Source organism: Macrosteles quadrilineatus, unplaced genomic scaffold (assembly GCF_028750875.1).
Source record: "Macrosteles quadrilineatus isolate MER2022 unplaced genomic scaffold, UCM_ALF_1.0 Scaffold_3__2_contigs__length_128488019, whole genome shotgun sequence".
Taxonomy (NCBI): Eukaryota; Metazoa; Arthropoda; class Insecta; order Hemiptera; family Cicadellidae; genus Macrosteles; species Macrosteles quadrilineatus.
The window spans coordinates 37214826-37233877 of NW_026542596.1; the positions used below are offsets into that span (position 1 = coordinate 37214826).

At 36.9% G+C, this 19052-nt stretch overlaps 1 protein-coding gene across 4 annotated transcripts in view; it reads right to left on the reverse strand.

Moving 5' to 3' along the window:
• LOC128988891 (histone demethylase UTY-like) overlaps positions 1 to 19052 on the reverse strand; it is a 100907-nt gene that overhangs the window by 56076 nt on the left and 25779 nt on the right. The window contains exon 1 of one of the 4 annotated variants that reach the window (XM_054410648.1): positions 6647 to 6814. The exons of the other annotated variants lie outside the window; for them this stretch is intronic. The gene's annotated coding sequence lies outside the window, so the exon portion shown is untranslated. Of the gene's footprint in view, positions 1 to 6646; positions 6815 to 19052 lie in introns of those variants that run through there. 4 annotated transcript variants of the gene reach the window in all.

Below are 19052 nucleotides of genomic sequence, written 5' to 3' on the forward strand. Positions count from 1 at the left end.
TCTCATAGCTTAGTTGTAAATAGTATTTTGATTAATTTAGTTTTAATTTTTTAAGAATATTTCTAATTTGTAATAGAGCTTGTCCCGCGCACAGGTCTTTCACGGCCTATGCGGGACTATTGTTCGTATTTTGTACATGTATATATTGTAAACATTTTTGGAAATAAAGCAGATTTGATTTGATTTGATTTGATTTACCACTTCATTTGAGTTTTTTCTTATTCGGGTTATCAGTGGAAACTTTTAGGCTACACGGTACAAAATATAAAGAGGCGCTGATGAACTTATGAACATACTATAACTACCTATTTAATTTAAGGTTTAAAAGATACACTTATTACATAAATTACATAAAAAACCGGCATATACTTAATAATTATAATACCCCGGCTGCAGCAAACCTACAAACTAAGCGAATTTCCATTTACCTAGATAGATTTTCATAAAAATATCCCCATGAAATTGTTCAATTTATTTCATGTTTAAATAACATCAATTTTATTGAGTTTTCTGGGTTTGCTGTACAGGGAAGTTGTTGATAGCTTAATATGAAATAATCAAAATTGACTAAAATATATCCACAAACAAGCAAACTATTACACTTTATTTATTCCCAGTAAGAATGGCATGGGACTTTTTAATTCACACTTTATTGGACAAAGTGTCGTTCCTATTAAAAATAAGATTGAACAGCGTAGACGCAACGAAATCAGTGTTCTAAAATTTTTTAAGTGCGTTGGTCTAAAAGTTTCTGTTTGTCGATGAACTGGTAACTGAATCTGAACTGTTCAGTAATAAAATGTTTTTGATTGCTTTTGGCATTTAGAAATCCCCATATATTATCAAATGTCCCATGTTATGTTTTTGTTTGGTTTTGAAATATTTTTTAGCATTTCCCGTTTTTAGTTAGTTGAAATCAACCATTTAGGAATGATTGTAAAATGTTCCATGTTTTTTTGATTGCTTCTAGCATATTGTTTGGTACTTCCCGTTTTCAGTTAGTTTGAATATTGTAATATGTCCCATGTTAAGCTTTTAACTACTTTTGAATATTGTTTAGGATTTCCCGTTTATATTAACAGTTTATAAATTATTAATGTCCCATGCTATTTTTATTGCTTTTAATATATTGTTTAGGAATTCCCGTTTTCGGTTAGTTTAAAAATTGTAAGATGTCCCACGTTATGGTTTCGTTGCTTTTGAGATATTGTTTAGTATTTCCCGTTTTCAGTTAGTTTAATTATTGTAATATGCCGATGTTAAGTTTTTGATTGCTTTTGGCATATTGTTTAGTATTTACTGTTTAAATTAAAATTTTATAAATTATTGTAAATTGTCCCATGCTATATTTTTGATTGCTTTTGATGTATTGTTTAGGATTTTCCGCTTTCAGTTGGTTTAAATTAACCGTTTGTAAATTATTGTACAGTAAGATGTTCCATGTTATGTATTTGTTTGTTTTAGGCATATTGAATAGCAGTTTACAATTTCATTTAGTTTAAATAAAGCTCCAAATTGTAATTTGTATTTGCATATATTGTTTTATTTTAAATTGTAAATATTTAATTTAATTTAAATCAACAGTTCTAACGAATAAAAAATGCTCCATAGTGTATTTTTGGGTTCTTACGTTTTTTAAATAAACAGAAATGTGGTATAATTTTCTCATTAGGTTCCTTTTAAAAAACAGTTGACAGTACAGTAATTATAAATGAAGGAGCATGTAATTTTACGCAATTTTTTGTTATTTTCATGTTTTTGGTACGCTTTCTCAACAAACTAGACCTATTAGTCGAACACGGTACTTAAAATACAAATGTATGCTAGGGACTACGGTATGTTGGTGTGTAATTAATAACAAAAATAGCCTATGTAGTGTTAAAGTGATTGCCTACTTTTTTGATTTACATGTTCTAGTAAGTGTAGAAAATTTCTGCCTGAGTGGTTTCAAGAGTTGAATAGGTGGCGCAAGTGTGGAGGGTGATTAAGGGGTGGATCTAAGCTTGTGGCGCACTAGTGTAGTGTTTGGATCGCGACCCAGGTAGAATGGCGCAAGTGTGGAGAGCCCGAGTACACACTACACATTCGTAGGAGGCTTGGCAGTGTGCTTGCTGCTTGTAGACAAGAGAAGGGTCGTGGATCAATCAGAACACCAGAACCCTCGCCATGTGTTGTCTACTCTAGCTAACACCTGCTGCTCTACCCCTAGACCGGCCCCGGCCTGCCATGTGGCCGTGCCTACCATCCCTCTAGCAACAGTCGAAAATATGGACGGAATTTCGCTGACATTTTATATCTTTAAATATAATTTGAATATTTTACTGATGTATGGTGATTCATATGCATACAGAACAATTGACATATGCATACAGAACACTGGACAACAGTGCCCAATAAGAGCAGATGTGAGTCAATAATGGCAATGTTATGAAAAATAATTAAATACTCTCCATCCACTCCGGCGCTGAACACAATCGTAGGGTATCTTTGGTTTGCGACACAATTCGGTATATACAATCAAATATGAATTTTCTATGCACAACATAACAAAAACTAATTATGCCTGTAGTAGTTAATGTGTAGAGAGGTATAGTTAATGTAATAATGGGTTTTTACAGTGAAATAAACCGTACTTTAAATTAAAATTACAATATGCAAAATACCACAATCTTCGTCAACGCCTCAAACAAATCTCAAGGCAAGCAGCATCTCGATTAAACGCCAAGTTAACAACCTATAAACCAGCGGAAGCTATCATAACGGGTTGGCAGCGGGCCAATTACTTTATCAGCTGTTGCATGAGTCATGCACACAGCAACAAAGACTGATAACGCAACAATGGGGAGAGATAGTAAGTTGGCAACATTGCAGTGTGTAGTGGCAACACTGGGTGGCTGACGTGCCGCGGGACCGGTGCAACATGGCCGCCACAGCTGACGCTGCCGCACGCGCATGCGCGCACTCGCAAATCCAGGTCGAGGGTTGTTTTGTTGATTAAAAGTGGCGTTCTATTTATATCCGGGACGTTAAACCCAGACTGCACGGAGTTATTGTCTGCATCCAATGAAATTATGAGTCGAAAACTTTGAAACTTCAAATTCACCGACACAGAATATTATTTAGGTTGACAAACTGCGTGATCTATCAAAAATGCAATTCAGACGGCGATTACTCACGAAAGCCACACACAAACAAGACTGCAATTCTTGCACACGCAACATGATGCATTGCAAGTTACTGTGGCAATATCAGGTATGGCGTGCTGGCTTGGCTCGGGGCAGCATTCCATCGGTTGATAAACACAGGCTTGAGATCATAGACTGGTCACTCCCACTAGCCAACCACATACCGTGGAACAAGTGGCATGGCGTACCTCTACGAACGAGGAAAGAAGGGACATTTAAGGAAATCGCTGATCTTCAATCCTTGAACCTGTAAAGAGATCAAGGGAATCATTCAGATAGAAGATTGATCACTGAGCGTCCAACTGGCTATGGCTAATGAATCTGCTGCAGTAACCTAGCAAGGAACATCTCCGATATCAATAATTTGGAACTACCCTAATTAATTAGAATAACATAACTCACACTAAAATGTACAACTTACGCAAGGATGCTCCAGTCCACAGTGTCTATAGCTACAGCTAAGGTACCATCACTCAAACTTAAACATTTGTCTTGCACCTTATTCCTAGAAACAACATTTACATCCTGATCTCTGATGGATGAACAAATAAATGAGAAATCTAACTGTACAATGACGTGACCACATTTTCTGTAAAAAAAAAAAGAGGAAGAGAGCGAAGAAGACCGCAAGCCACCTGGGAGGCAGGGGCAGGGATCAGACGCCACAAACTACAGCCATGTGGTGATTAGGGGGTCATTATCTAGGGATCGGTGGGAGTGGAAAGACAGAGAGAGAGAGAAGACGCGACGACGCGGTCATTCCCCCGCTAGACGTTTGGTCCATTCGACCTTGGCAGTGAAAGTAGAGCCCACCTTTTGTTGTCAATCCAAAATGGCGGTCCCGAATTGTGGAAACAAGGACAAGGCACAAAAGGCCAGCACCTGCATCTGCCGGTCCATGGGTCCATTCAACGTGGCCAACATGCAGAAGGCTCACAATGTAGGAGAGGGAATAGTTAGCAGGTAAAAAAGAACATGTGGCAGGAAGAAAAGAATGAGTGAATACCTGATGTTTTTCTTGGATAACATGGTTTATCGTGTTGAAGAAACCTTATTGATTTTGGAGGGAGGAAATAAATTATTCTCCTCATGCCCAAGATAATGTTCAAGATGCTTAATTCGAGGCCTAATATTCTATTTAGGCCTACAGGAATCGCAAAATTTAGAAAGAACAATCCCTTCTTCAGACATTCTTTGGTTTTGTTCATTACTGTACGTTTCTTTGAAATGACAAGAGAGAAGTGTTTGATGGAATATCATTCTATAGAACTTCCCAAGATAATCCATTCTATGGAACGAACTTTCGACGAGATTCGTTTGAGCATAAAACCCTCTTTAATTGCTATATGTAAGAATCTTGGGCAACATAACGTTCCATGTAGACGTTTAGCTATCCTAATAAAAATCGCCATGTAATCAACAACATACTCAACTCATCACATCAAGAGGTCGTAGAGTCATTCCACTTGCAAAAGATATTCAAGTAAGCTATAGCACTTAGCACACACTCGACTGAAACTCATTAGGCCACAAGCCCTGACTCAGGCCGGAAGTTAACGTAAGTTGGTGGCGAGGTCAAGGCAGACTATTCATAGCCAAGGTCGTGCTAGAGATAACGCTGTCAATGCTGACATTAGGCACGTAACATCAACATTGATCTAATGTGAATATATCACAAGGTACTCGTCGTAGGCCTACAGAACGAACAGGGTCGTTCAGAATAGGGCTGCCACTATAAACTGTGGACAAACCTCAGTTTAGGTCAAGTGATTTTTTTAGTTTTTGTGATGACCTATTTTCTTCTCCTCCAGTAAATAAAAAACGAGCGTGTAAAGCTATGAACTAACCTAACCTAAACATTGGTTACTCCACAGTTTAAAAAGCCATCTTCTGAAAAAGACCCAATGAATGAAGTGCCAACGACTAAAAGTAGAAAGGAGAAAGCGTTTGACTATTTCTGTAAGAACTTCTTGTACGGTTACCGCTATTGAGCAACTTGACTATACTGCACGTTCATCTTTGACAGTTTAGGATATCGAAAATTAGTTTGAACTGAAAATCTATTATTTCTTTATCTCTCGTCCCCCCCCCCCCAATCTGAAGAAGCATTCCTTGAAGAGACTACCGAATGTGTTTGGTGTTAGTTTAACAAAGCCAATAAAGGTAGGCCTATATGAAACCTTAATTTCTTGCTCGTCGTAACTTCAGTACTGTTGGGCCAATATAATTGTTTGAATACGCCACAACGGCATTACCTAGGGCCTACAACTACAGCTACGTGTAGGTAATAAGTTAATTTTTAATTCGCTGAATAGCATGATAGTAACAACACCAGGGTTTGGACCGTCCCCTTATACACAATTAAAAAGGTCGAAGGCGTGAATACATCACGTAAATATTAACACCAAGATAATTTTTACATTACGAGTTATATACAGTATCAGAAAATACTTCAAAATCTAGATTATTATGAAAGGCCGATCCAAAACTAGACAAACCACACAAGCTACCAAAACAAGCACAGACGTCGCGTCGGAGCGAGTGCATCTCCACTGCGGTGCAACGACCTGAAGACACCGTACCGCTAGACAAAGAAAGTGCAATGCCACTATTTGTTTACATTACTCGGAAACGACGATACAGTCGGCAGTGGCCAACAACGCCGTGAATACTTCATCAGTCCATGAATAACTAACTTATATTGATGGCAGTGGCAGTGGCGGAGAAATGTAGCAGACGCAGACGTGTTGATTAATTGTTTAGTTTGTGTACATCCGGACACCTTCGACACGTGCCATCTTCTATGAATAACTCTTGTAGACAGCATTTTATTTAGCAGTGTTTTTAGAATGGGTTCTCGAATATCGTTTTTGGTGGATTGAATAATGTTATAGGCTACATTATTCAGTTGTTTACCTTTGCAAAGCAATGTAGACTAGACAATAAAGTATGCCTATTTCATTAGTTTACGATTGCGACTCTTGCAGGAATTTTAATTGTAGCCTACTACTGTAGGTGTTTTCTATGGCAGTAAAGTATGTACGCTATGGCAGTTATAAGCTCCTTCATAAATGCTTCCTTTGTTAAGTATCAAAGGTTATATAAAATAACGTTTATTGTTGTATATTTTCAATAATACAAAAATCTGCCCCAATGTGTGTTCAGGGTAGGCTATGGATCTTGAGACAATAGAACAGGTTAGGTTGAAGATAATACAAATTTTCAAATAAGTTACCAGTAGGTACCCTATCTATTTGTCCATGGTAATTTAATTTTTCTCATTGTTGTATTTACATAAATCCCAAACAGACTAAATAAATTAACATTTTAGATTTTCAAACTTTTAAAGCTCACAAATTTAACCAAAAGTGGCCCAATTAATGCACAGCTCCCAATAGTCTAAAACAAATTAAAAATCACAAATTACTGAGCTTATTAAGTTTAGGCTTGTTATAACTCACCGATAAGGAGATCAAACGACTAGATAACTTCAGGCTGACGTAGCACATGTATTTAAACTTTAAATGGCACTGGCGCACAGAACTACACACGAAATGAAAAACATCCAAATAAATAAAACACTCCTCACATCCACGACCGGCACAACGAGCAACGTCCTCTCGCACCAACGGACCTCCTTTGTCTAACTGGGGATGGTAAGTGGTAAGGGGGAACGGACGAGTCCATTGCTGTGGAGGGGGGAGGGCACCACCCCTCCAACCGCGTGCCGTCCTGAAAACATCAGCTCAGCCGATTGCCTTATTATATCACGTCTCTTCCTGTCGCTGTCAGTCATAGTCATAGCAAACATAAGCTGAGCTGCACCACTGCACGCGCGACCTGAATATGTTCGTGTGTTGACCTGTTGTTAACAACCATCTGATAGCCCAATGACAAGTAGCATCTCGCTTGGAATCGAACCAGCGACCTTCAGATTTGAAGGCGAGCACTGCAGCCACTAACTAGGCTGGCCAGACGATTGAAAAATGATTGGATTCGATTAAATAAAGACCATGGATGAACTAATATAATTACTGAACATATTTCACTCACAATATTGTAAAATAAAGTGAATTTAATTTAACTCTGATGATATTAGGGGTGTCCAATGGATATCTATCACCACTATCATCTTTCATACATATATGTATTTACACCCTTGTGAGTAATCAGTGTAAATTTATGTTTCAATTGTAATATGACTTATTTTTTACTTCCCGTAAGTATATCACGTACTGTCCTTATACTATTAATTATAATTTTTTAACTCTAACAACCCAAAGAAATAATTTCTTAACTGAAATATCCGTCTGTACTACGGATTCGCCTAACATAACTTATTCAGTAATTCGAACAAAACAATTACTACATAATGAAACAAGTGACAAAAGCGTGGTTATACCCCCAAGTCTTACTTCTCCACATGAAATTATTCATATTCCTGAAATAATCGTCATCGTCAACGCGTGCTAACTGTGTGACACGACAAAACTGCATAGCAATAAGTGGGTCATTGATTTGTTAAGGAACAATCTTAACATACTTAACCTACTGTAGACGTTACTTTTCTTTTTAAAGTTAATTTCAATTTCGTTCTTCTATTTCTATTATGTTACAATGCTATTTCTATCATTATTATTTCTATCAGCTGGTTACAATGCAATATGTATATGGTAGTTGGAAGAATGCCAAACGCTAGTTTTTAAGTAAATTGGTCTAGTCGTTATAAACTATTTAACAAATGTAATGCTAGTTCCATAATAGTTTTTATTTCACTGTAAAAATTAATTTTTATACAGTATCAACATCAAGATTTAAACTATGGTCTTACTATCACCCCTTGTTTTTTTAGATTTATTTCATGCTGAGGTTTTGTTGATAATCATCGCATCTACTTCTTCCTTGCACCCCTTGCCTGTATTAATATTTATTTTTTACATTACCAGTGTAAAAATTTTAACCTATAAACATACCACACACAAGCAAGACACAGGCTAGTGACATTTTCAATATTTTCACTACGCAATGCAGATTCAAGGGATTCCTTTAAAAACCTCAGTTCTTTCAAAATCACTACAATGATTTCCTTTTGAAACAGAAACACAGGAAGTACAACCCTTCCACTATTGATACCCTTCGAGTTTCGAGTGCTAATTCAACAAGCAGCCCTTTAAGGGCAGCCAATGATGAGATGCAAATGAAAACAAAGCCATTTAAATGAAACGCGGCCGAGCGCAGCGAGTGAATGGCGATGACGTAATGACCCATTGTCCGACATTGATTGGGCGATGTGCGATGTAGGGGTTGATGTGGAAGGGGTAAGGGGTGTAAAGAGTAGCATAGGCTTGGTTTAAACTTTAGATTCAAAATAGTAAAATAGAGTGAAATATGATTTAGATCGCGTTGAATAATTGATTCGGCATTGTATTGTCTACTGTAAACCACCCATCAATGAGTAAAAGATATTTTCCTATCCCAAGTTAAAGAGGAAGGTCGTCACTTAAACTCGTCTTAAGCTAGTTACGTTACGTCAAGTCAGGTTGGGTTAGGCTATGCTTGGTTGGGTTAGGCTATGCTAAGTTAGGTTAGGTTGGGTTATGATTGGTTAGGTTATGTTACTTTTACATTTATTTGCATAGGGCAAGTTTTAACAGTGGTGGCCCTCTAAATATTCCATTATATTTAAGGTACGCAAAAATGCAAAATACAGTAGGCCTACAATAAATATAAGCCTAGTATTTCTAACTAAAATCATCTTGCAAACTGTTGTTTCTAAAGAAAATACCCAAATATATCTGCGGTAGGATGGTTATTTAAAATTAATTAATCAAGTTCTTCACTGTGTAAACTCGAGTGAAAAAATGTATTTCAAAACACAAAACGTATGGTGGAAACCCAAAGAGGTCACAACTAGTGAAAACTCTAGCACCAACCAATACGAAATCGCGCTACGAAAACGGGGAAAATACACCTCACATGTGTAAACTTGTTAATAAAACAACAAAGGGGTCGATTAGAGGCAAGAAAGGGAGGAAAATGGAAACGGTGAAGCCATTGAAGGGGCGAAGGTATTTAGAGCTTACTCCAGATGCTTTTACAACAGCCCTTCACGGGGGAGAAATTTCAGTCCCGGGGGGAGGGGGTGTCTTGGAAACAAAATCTTGTAGGAACCCTTCAGACTATTTCCTCCCCCGGTGATAATTCGAACCGACTGGGCGTACATAGGAACAGTGAATTCAATAGGCAAATGTCTATAAAAGAACCAGCCATTCGGTCTTTGTATAAAAAATGTGTCCATTTAATTTCTCGCAATGTTATTATAAACATCTCGTTTTTACCAATTCCAGGTTTTCGTTTTCAAGATTATCAGGACAAGTTTTATTTCTCTTGAATTTTCAAACACCTTGTCTACATTTTCCTAACCAAAAACAAGGGAGTGGCGTATTTCGGTAGAATGCCTTTTCAAATACCTCAGTCTAGGAAATACTTAAGAATTGCTTGAATACAGTAGCTTCTTTGAAGATAGACATGTACAGTAACTGCATTCATCTTATAAAAGTGAAAGCCCTCAATGACTCACTGACTCATTCATCACCAATTCTCTAACTTGTTGACTAGCTAGAACTGCCAGAAGGCTGAATTTGGCATACTCATTACTCCGGTTACAAATAGGAAAGCCAAACAGTTTTCCTAATGCTTTAACCAAAGGGTTGCGCCCCAAGAGTTCCAATGTTATTCTTATGGAAATTCTATCTTTGCTATTTGTTTATCATATGCCATACAGTACCAAAGGAACATTTTTTATCAATAACAACGGTATGTTTTTGTTAATTTTTTATCATGATTTAATTCTAATTTCGCTTAGTGTTTTTATATTTATGTTTCACACTTTAAATTTGAGTGTTTAGTTGTGTATTTTTTCTTTCTCTTAAAAACACAGTTCTTGAACTTGATGGTGAAAGTATCTTTACCTTTTTCTGTAGCGTTTGGTCGCCTCCTCATATGGGAAAAGAGCCCTTTATGCTATTGAATATATTATTAATGGAAGGGAGCTACACAAACAAAATTGTCAACCATGTTTTGAACAAAAGGTGCGAAAGTTAAGTAACTATAATTACGACCATCATACGGCTAAACCATTTGAATTTTAATATTTTTGTAGACTACTTGAATGGTTTTAAGTTGGTCAATTTTAGTATACGAATCCGAAAATGTTACTTTTAACATGATTTGAGTGGACACTATACCAATAACAAATAGAACTCTTAATATTTCCTTTTAACTTTAGGTACTGTTCCTTTTAGTCAGGAACATAAAAACAATTCTTAACTGTTTCTGTACGGTGCCAAAGCTAATGACATAGTCGACTTCAGCGGGCTGGAAACTGATATATTAATTACTACGTAGAATAAACGGCTGAATAGAATAACGGAGAATTAATTACTACAATCAGTCGACCAAGAAATATCGTCTCTATAAATTGATACCAAACTTTAACGATCAGCTGTACATTTACAGCTTAATGGTACAAAAGGTGTGATTGTAATTATTGTACCATTTAACATTAGATAGCATCAAAACCCCTTCAAGATCAGCTGTAAATTGTTTATATGGCTTTGAATTTTTTTAATTTTAAAATAGCCATACACGTGAATTTTTTTTCGATGTTTCCTGTTGGTAACGTTTAGTGCGCCCAATTCGACATGGTTTCCTTATTTTGGGGTATATGTACAGCTCTTTGATTGTACACAGAGATGAAAGTAAGTATTTTACAGTTGTATCGTTATTATTTAAATAAATTCGTGTTAACGCTGTATAACAATAAGTGTTATTCTTTTGGAAAACCTGTTTTACAGTGGGGTAAGAGGGAATGTATTAAAATTGTTTGAAATCTATTTGGAAAACAGACAACAATTGTTCAAAATTAATGACACCTTGAGTGAATTTGGTTGCATTACTAGTGGGGTGCCCCAGGGCTCGGTCTTGGGTGCAACCTTATTCAGACTAAGTTTATTTACATACCTTATTACATTACTACATTATTGCAACACCTTATTAACCATAAGGTGCATCAAATAGGTATTTGAAATTAATGCATCAAATAGCATTTCATTTCTCAATGAAAAATTTATAAATTTGTTTTTTCTGGACTAAGCAACGTGTAATTTTTTGAGAACCACCATTGAGGAGCTATAAGATCTGAGGTTATTTCGTGTAATGTCAGTTGAGCTATCCCGGACATAACAAAGGCCAGTATCATCAGCAAAGGAGGTAATCTTCCCATGCAATGTTGCATTACACAAGTCATTAATGATCAATGATTTATGATTAGGTGTATAGATATTATGTATGTATATGTAAATATTATGGAAAAAAGAGCGTGCAGTTGAGCCTAGGCCTAATTTAGCCTTTTCCCTTAATAGTTACTGTTTTGTAGGTCCAAAGATTGTTTTGTAAATTACCAGAAAATATTGTTAATTGTAAAACTTTAGGTTTATTTTCAAAGAAACTTAAGATTTGGCTTTTGACAGGTGATAATTTTAAATGTTTGATAAAAATCCTTGAATAAATAATTAATTCTGTAGTTTCATGGTATTAAGTTGTCTTTGTGGTAGTTTAGAACTAATGTACATGAATCAGTAGGCCTAATTGTGAACTGAGAAAATTATGTTTTTAATGTATCAATAAGTGGGTCAGTAATATTAAGCTTAACTATCCCACGCATTCCGTTGTCAGTCTAGATAAGGAACCTCCGCACAGGCTCAACCCTCAACGATCTAAATATCTACGTTGTAATAATAACTATGTAAATGAGTTGTTTATATCGTTGCAAAGGCTATGCCTTCGGAGGCCCTAAATTTTCTTGGAAGAACTGTTGTTAAATTTCTTACATGAGGATTTTAATTGATTTTATATTGTTTTTAGTTATGTAATATCTCGAATGATTTAAAGTGTAATTATTTTGCAGAAAGTGAATCTATTTTATTTCTTTTACGAATGAAAATACACCAGTATCTATGTTATAGTTTTATCATTTCTATTGTTTTGTAGTATTCCTTTCAAGAAAATAAATACATTCTTATTCTTAACGCTAATATTAAGTAACAAGTGTAAATATTGTGACACCAATTAACAGTCTATTTACAATTTAATTTTCAACTATGCATTTTATATAAAGTGTAATATGTGACCTTATAACCTCGAAATGAAAACCTGATAAAATTAATTAAAAACAAATTTTAGAGCTAACCAAATGAAGGTTCATGTTGAATTATAATCTTAATCTAACTGCGCCGTTCCCCACGGAAATGTCACCTTCACAGGAAGGAAATGCAACAATGCAATCTTCTGCACGCGCGGTAAAAGTGGTATTGTTGCGCAGGTCAGTGTGCATGACGTCACAGCTGTTTCGCTAGTGGTAGCTCTGCGCTGCAAGGTTATATCACAGCTGATTTAGTGCTTGTAATAGCCCAGCCCAGCTGATAAACAATGATAAAATTTGTTTCCCAACAGCTGACTAGAGCTGGTCTAGCGTAGTTGCGCGAGCAGATTTTATCAGCTGGTCTAGTAAATCTAATGCTGCACTATTTTATTGTGTGGCAAGTCTGGTCGATTAATTCTCGTTTGACAATTGGATTGCCTGACTGTGTTTATGTTTAATAGGCTAAACGATATACGATGCTATAACTGAGTAAATTATTCAAACTAGTTGAACGGTGCTGAAAAAAACGGAACATTTTGAGAACAATTATGTTGCATTAAAATACGTAACCTACTAACAAAAATCATTGATTATGTCTACTGAATTCATAGATACTATGGATGAAAGAAATTGATTTTTAAGATGAAAAATATATATGCATATCAATGCAATACAGCATGTATTCCCTCTCATTCTGATTTTAATACTGTTTTAGTTATCTTTTTCCACCCGATTTCAAAAAAGGGGTTTATACTTTACAAAAATACTGCTCAGGTTACAACTGTACCTATTTACATAAAACATAAATAAGATAAATTCGTACAAAACAAATTAATAATTACGTACCAGTATTTTGATATCTATGAATATGACCCGAACGAATTACTCACATTGATTGTTTAAGGGGGTGATAACTTTTAAAACTACACATAGCATTTCCTACGGTTACATTTCCACAGAAGATGAATAAAGCTCTTGATTAAGTCGTATTTTGAAGAATTCCGAGTCATAATCCGAGATAAAAACCAGGAATGAAGCAAAAAAGCGATATTGGGAGGAGATGAGGTTTGCTAACCTGGAAATGAAACTCACTCACCTTTGATGTAACTGGAATTAATGGAAATAAGGAAATTGATCTATCGCACTTTGTTCCATAATTAAAAGGGGACAATTAAAAGAAAATACGATTTTTATTTGATTAGTTTCTTAAATAAACATTAACTCATGCGTGTTTTGCAATATTTTCAAACTAGGCCTACTGTATGAAAGATCCGTAAATGATATAATATAGTCAATGGCTACACGCTCACTCAATGAACAGTGTTAACTGAACATATCAGTTAAATTACTGTCGCAATGTCACAAGAAACCGAGTGTAGAGCTGACAGCTGTTATCAACACTTTGCTGTTATCAGTCTATCACCAACCTACTGCCAACCTTACGACACAAACTGCGAATCACTCCAGATAGTAAAGACAGGCTACACGCTCACTCAATGACTGGATCAACAATCAACACTGATATCAGTTAATTTACTCACCACCTCATTGGTCGGATTACCCTCGCCTTACCTGTAACAGAGGGAGCAATCAGTCAAAACTATATACACGGAGATAAGTAGAAATCAAAGGTATAACCAATCAGACACATACTTTCTCCCTAGATTGTCGAAACCCCTTTAATGGGTAAATGGAAAATGTTTTCTAAACATTTGCACCGTAAGATTGGGGTGCCAACACTTTTTTTGAGCTGGGGGGGGGTCTACAATTTTGTTTACACTTAGAAGGATAATGAGAACAAAATTTTAACCAAAACCGTTCGAGCCGTTTGTTAAATACAAAATGTTCACAAAAATGACAAAACACTTTTGAGATACTATGAAGTAATACCACAGAAAAGGGAATAACTTGTCTAGTTTACCTCATCCCATTTGAGATGAGTTCCCCATGGTAACAAAAGAATAAATAAACACCATGTTGTATGGTGTTTATTTTTTTCTATAGTAGTACCCACAAACCAAATTTTATCAAAATCGAACCACAGGCGTAGTCTGTAGCTCTGAACACACAACCACAAAGACATCACTTCGAAAACAACTATTTTTGTTGAAGAGGACCAAAACGAATATTTCCACCTAAAACCCAAACAAATGTTGACGAAAACAATACCTTCTCCATAATATACTAATGATATACACTAACACACTAACACAATACATAGTTATGACATAATAATAACATACACAATTCATAAGGGGAGTAGTGGAGAAAGTAAAAAGAAACCGAATGTAATGAAATATCCTGAAATATTTACAAAAATTAAACGAACAAAAAGATTCTCAAAAGTAATAATGTTGCAGTGGTCATGTAGTGGTAAATTCACAGGTTCCAGCCACAGAAAACAAAGAACTGCAGCCAGAAGCACGTAGCCTTGCAGAAGGAATCAGTGACCGCGCCGCGTCGTCGCGCCAACACAGAAATAAATTGTTGCACGGAGAAATTTGAAATGCGCGGACAGTGGGAGTTATAAATAGACATAAACACAGACATTGCACCGAACTTTGGAACAACACTTACTACTCAGACAGCGGTAACGGTCTGTACCGTTTGAATGTAAATGGTCATTGACACTGTGCTAGTGTTTCCAGAAATCGCAATTGCATTTACTTGGTAGAACTGTTAGATGAGGTACAAGGAGGAAAGAAATGCAAATATATTTTTTTTTATTTAAAAAAAAATCCAGGGTTAAAGACTAGTTAGGAAAAAATAACCACTCGGTTACCTAGACAATTACAATCTGTATGATGGACCCTGTCTACCTGGGACTGGCCCGGGATGGTGATAGTCCAGGGTGTCAGGAGACAGGTTCTATCATACAGACTACATAAACGAATCGCCGTCCATCCCACAAGTGTATGTGCTATAGTGGTTCAACGTACGAAGCAGCCACAGGGCCACAGGGGCCTATCGCATTCCAAGTCTATGACCACTGCTGCAAATTGGCTTACAATTATTGTGGAGCCGACTGCATGGCTAATTTTGTGGCTTATAATAACATGTTTCCGCAAGTTACCACTGTGGGCTTCACGTTTTGTTGTATCAAGCTGGTTGCATGTAAAATCCAGACGTGCGTTCACAATTAATATAGCATGTTAGTAATATGTTTGTCTAAAAATTTAACGTCATTTTTATGCACAACATTGTTCTTGGATGCGAATGTGGAGCTAAAATTATGCAAATAAATATGCACAAAACTTCATTATTGAACTTTACAAGCATAAGCACACAGCTTTTCCATAAAAAGATTACTTATTGTGTAACTGTTAATGCACTTTATTATTTTATTATGTAATAAATTGCACAATTCAATAACCCTTAAAAATCAAATGTATCTCAGAATTCATCTTTATATAAGAGTAAATACTATACTAATAGATTGCAATTAATTTTATCATGAAACCTTTAATCACAGGCACAGTTTCGTGCTACTGATAGTCTGAAAATACAACAAAAGAAAGTTTAACTCATACAAATCCGCAGAAAGTCTAAATCAAACGGAATCAAAAGTATAAAAAACAGAAGTTTGACATGAAAAGACCAAAAGAGGCGACCCTTCAGAGTTATGACAATGTACAAGAAGTCGAGACGTCAAAGCGGGCAGATCGGGGGGGGGGAGATCTATTGACAAATCATATTCACGTCTGTAGCGCAGGTATTGAAAAATCAAACAAAACGAAATTGGATCTCGGTCAACCCCAGGCTCCACTTCCGGTGTCGGGCCTACCGGAAACAGTTCGCCCTCTGCCGGAAGTGAGAGGAGACAGACTACCACTGGCTCCAAGGGATGATCCTGAACATAGGCCCCGTTTATGCACCAAGTGCGGGAGCGGTGCGATAGCGGGCCCGCTCCCGCTGTAAATGAGTCTGTTTATGCACGAAGAGCGATAGCGGTAGCGGTTGGTTAAAGGAGAATGGAAGGGGGACACAGTCTTGCCAACTCAAACTCTGCCAAATAATTAACACAACTATTTGTCCTAAGTGCACGTGCGCGTGGGTCAAGTTGGCAACTCTGGCTTCAGCCCAAGCAACCGCTGCGATTCCTAACTACACAGCGGGCGAATTAGAAATCGCAGCGGGAGGTCAACCGCTATCGCTATCGCTCTTGGTGCATAAACAGCCCCATTTAACTCAATGGTGTTAGAAATCGCTCCCGCTGTCGCTACCGCTACCGCACTTGGTGCATAAACGGGGCCTAGTCTGAGAACAAAGCGATTACACTAAAGAAAATGTGGGGTACGACAGCTTAAACCAATGTTCTTCGAGCTAGTTATTTAATTGGCATGGATAAAATCGTTTCAACCCCTTGAAATAGTTTTCGAATGCACTGGTTGTTGGCTCCTAAAAAGTGAAATGCATGTAGTAATGCCCTGAATGCACTGGTTGTTTGGCTCCCAAAAAGTGAAATGCTTGTAGTAATGCCCTGAATGCACTGGTTGTTGGCTCCTAAAAAGTGAAATGCATGTAGTGATGCTTTGAATGCACTGGTTGTTGGCTCCTAAAAAGTGAAATGCTTGTAGTAATGCCCTGAACGCACTGATTGTTGGCTCCTAAAAAGTGAAATGCATGTAGTGATGCTTTGAATGCACTGGTTGTTGGATCCTAAAAAGTGAAATGCATGTATTAATGCCCTGAATGCACTGGTTGTTGGCTCCCAAAAAGTGAAATGCATGTAGTGATGCTTTGAATGCACTGGTTTTGGATCCTAAAAAGTGAAATGCATGTAGTATGCTTTGAATGCACTGATTGTTGGCTCCTAAAAAGTGCAATGAAATTAATGCTTTGAATGCATTGGTTGTTGGATACCAAAAAGTGCAATGAATTTAATGCTTTGAATGCATTGGTTGTTGGCTCCTAAAAGTGCAATGAAATTAATGCTTTGGATGCATTGGTTGTTGGATACCAAAAAGTGCAATGAATTTAATGCTTTGAATGCATTGGTTGTTGGCTCCTAAAAGTGCAATGAAATTAATGCTTTGAATGCATTGGTTGTTGGCTCCTAAAAAGTGCCATGAAATTAATGCTTTGAATGCATTGGTTTTTGGCTCCCCAAAAAGTGTGATGAAATTAATGCAATGAATGCATTGGTTGTTGGCTCCTAAAAGTGCAATGAAATTAATGCTTTGAATGCATTGGTTGTTGGATACCAAAAAGTGCAATGAATTTAATGCTTTGAATGCATTGGTTGTTGGCTCCCAAAAGTGCAATGAAATTAATGCTTTGAATGCATTGGTTGTTGGCTACTAAAAAGTGCAATGGTATTAATGCTTTGAAAGCAATTGTGTTGGGCTCCAGAAAAGTGCAATGAATGTAGTTCTTATGCACTAGTCGTTTGTGATCAATTTAGAATTAAGAGTACTGCAATGAAAACGACAAACATATTAATTTCATTTGCATCAAATTTTATTATAGTCCTATATTATCTCAATTAAAATCAAATTTCCCTTGTACGCTGTGGAGGGATATTTGTCTGAAAGTCGTAACGCTGTGTGATAATTTATCCTAAATGTGTCTCCAAATGATTCTTTCCAGTTCTTTCTGACTATCCAGGACAGATCTGGCGAATCGTCACCTAGTATCCTGGAAAGACTATCCCTAGGTAACCGGAAGTAGTGAGAGGTGACACCGGCGTTGCAACATCCGTTTCCGGTCACTGAGTGGCCTACTCTGTTATCAGCACTTGCGACAAACTTGCCAAACCGTTTACGTCGAGGGAAGGCCGATGGTGGAACCAAAGGCTATTGAATGAGTTATTGTTGCCTTGTCTGTTGTGGAACATAACACTACGTATATCTGGGTGCTGAATATTATCATTAGTACTTAATCATTACCATCAAGAGATGGGGACGCCACCTTAGATGCGTAACCCAATGAGTGAAGGATGAGCGTAGAATTTTGTGAGATGATCTGCGTAGCTTTTTGACAGACTATGACACAGAAAACATGGTTATAGTAGTATGTCTTCTGTGACTATGATCAGTTTCATTGGCCAGAACCATTTATTTAAATACCAATGATCAGGAACAGCTGGGTCCGGTTTCGAACCATGTGCTCTGAAGGTTGACGGTTCGATCCTGAGAAATGTCAGAAGTTTTCTGAAATGTTTACAATTGCGCTTGATTATTGGGCTTCTAAGTAATCTCGGTTCATAGACAGCTGATAGACAGTTGGACCTAAAGTCGTTCATCGTTTACATTATTTTCGCAACGTACCCTGGTTTGTCAGCTTTGCTTTGCACAATTCTAATCATACGTGCGTAGGTCAGACGAAAGAGTGTCAGTGTAAATCAATTCGTTTGGTTAACTTACAGCTTTTTCGTCAAGACAGAATATCAAAAGCCAGTAAGATTTTCTACAAATCCATATCCAAACCATCGTATTATCATTGTCATTATTATTGATACAACAAAGCCCCAAAGATAAGCAGGCATTTTAAGCTGAACATGCTCAAGATTAATGAAAAGAGATTATCTGTGTACACTGATTAAGATCAGATGTTTCTTTAGCAATCAAAAGTACAAACATCAAGGACAGCTGGGTCCTGTTTTGAATCATCAAAAAGGTAATGAATTTTATCAGGATCGAACCGGCAACTTTTTACTGTAAATG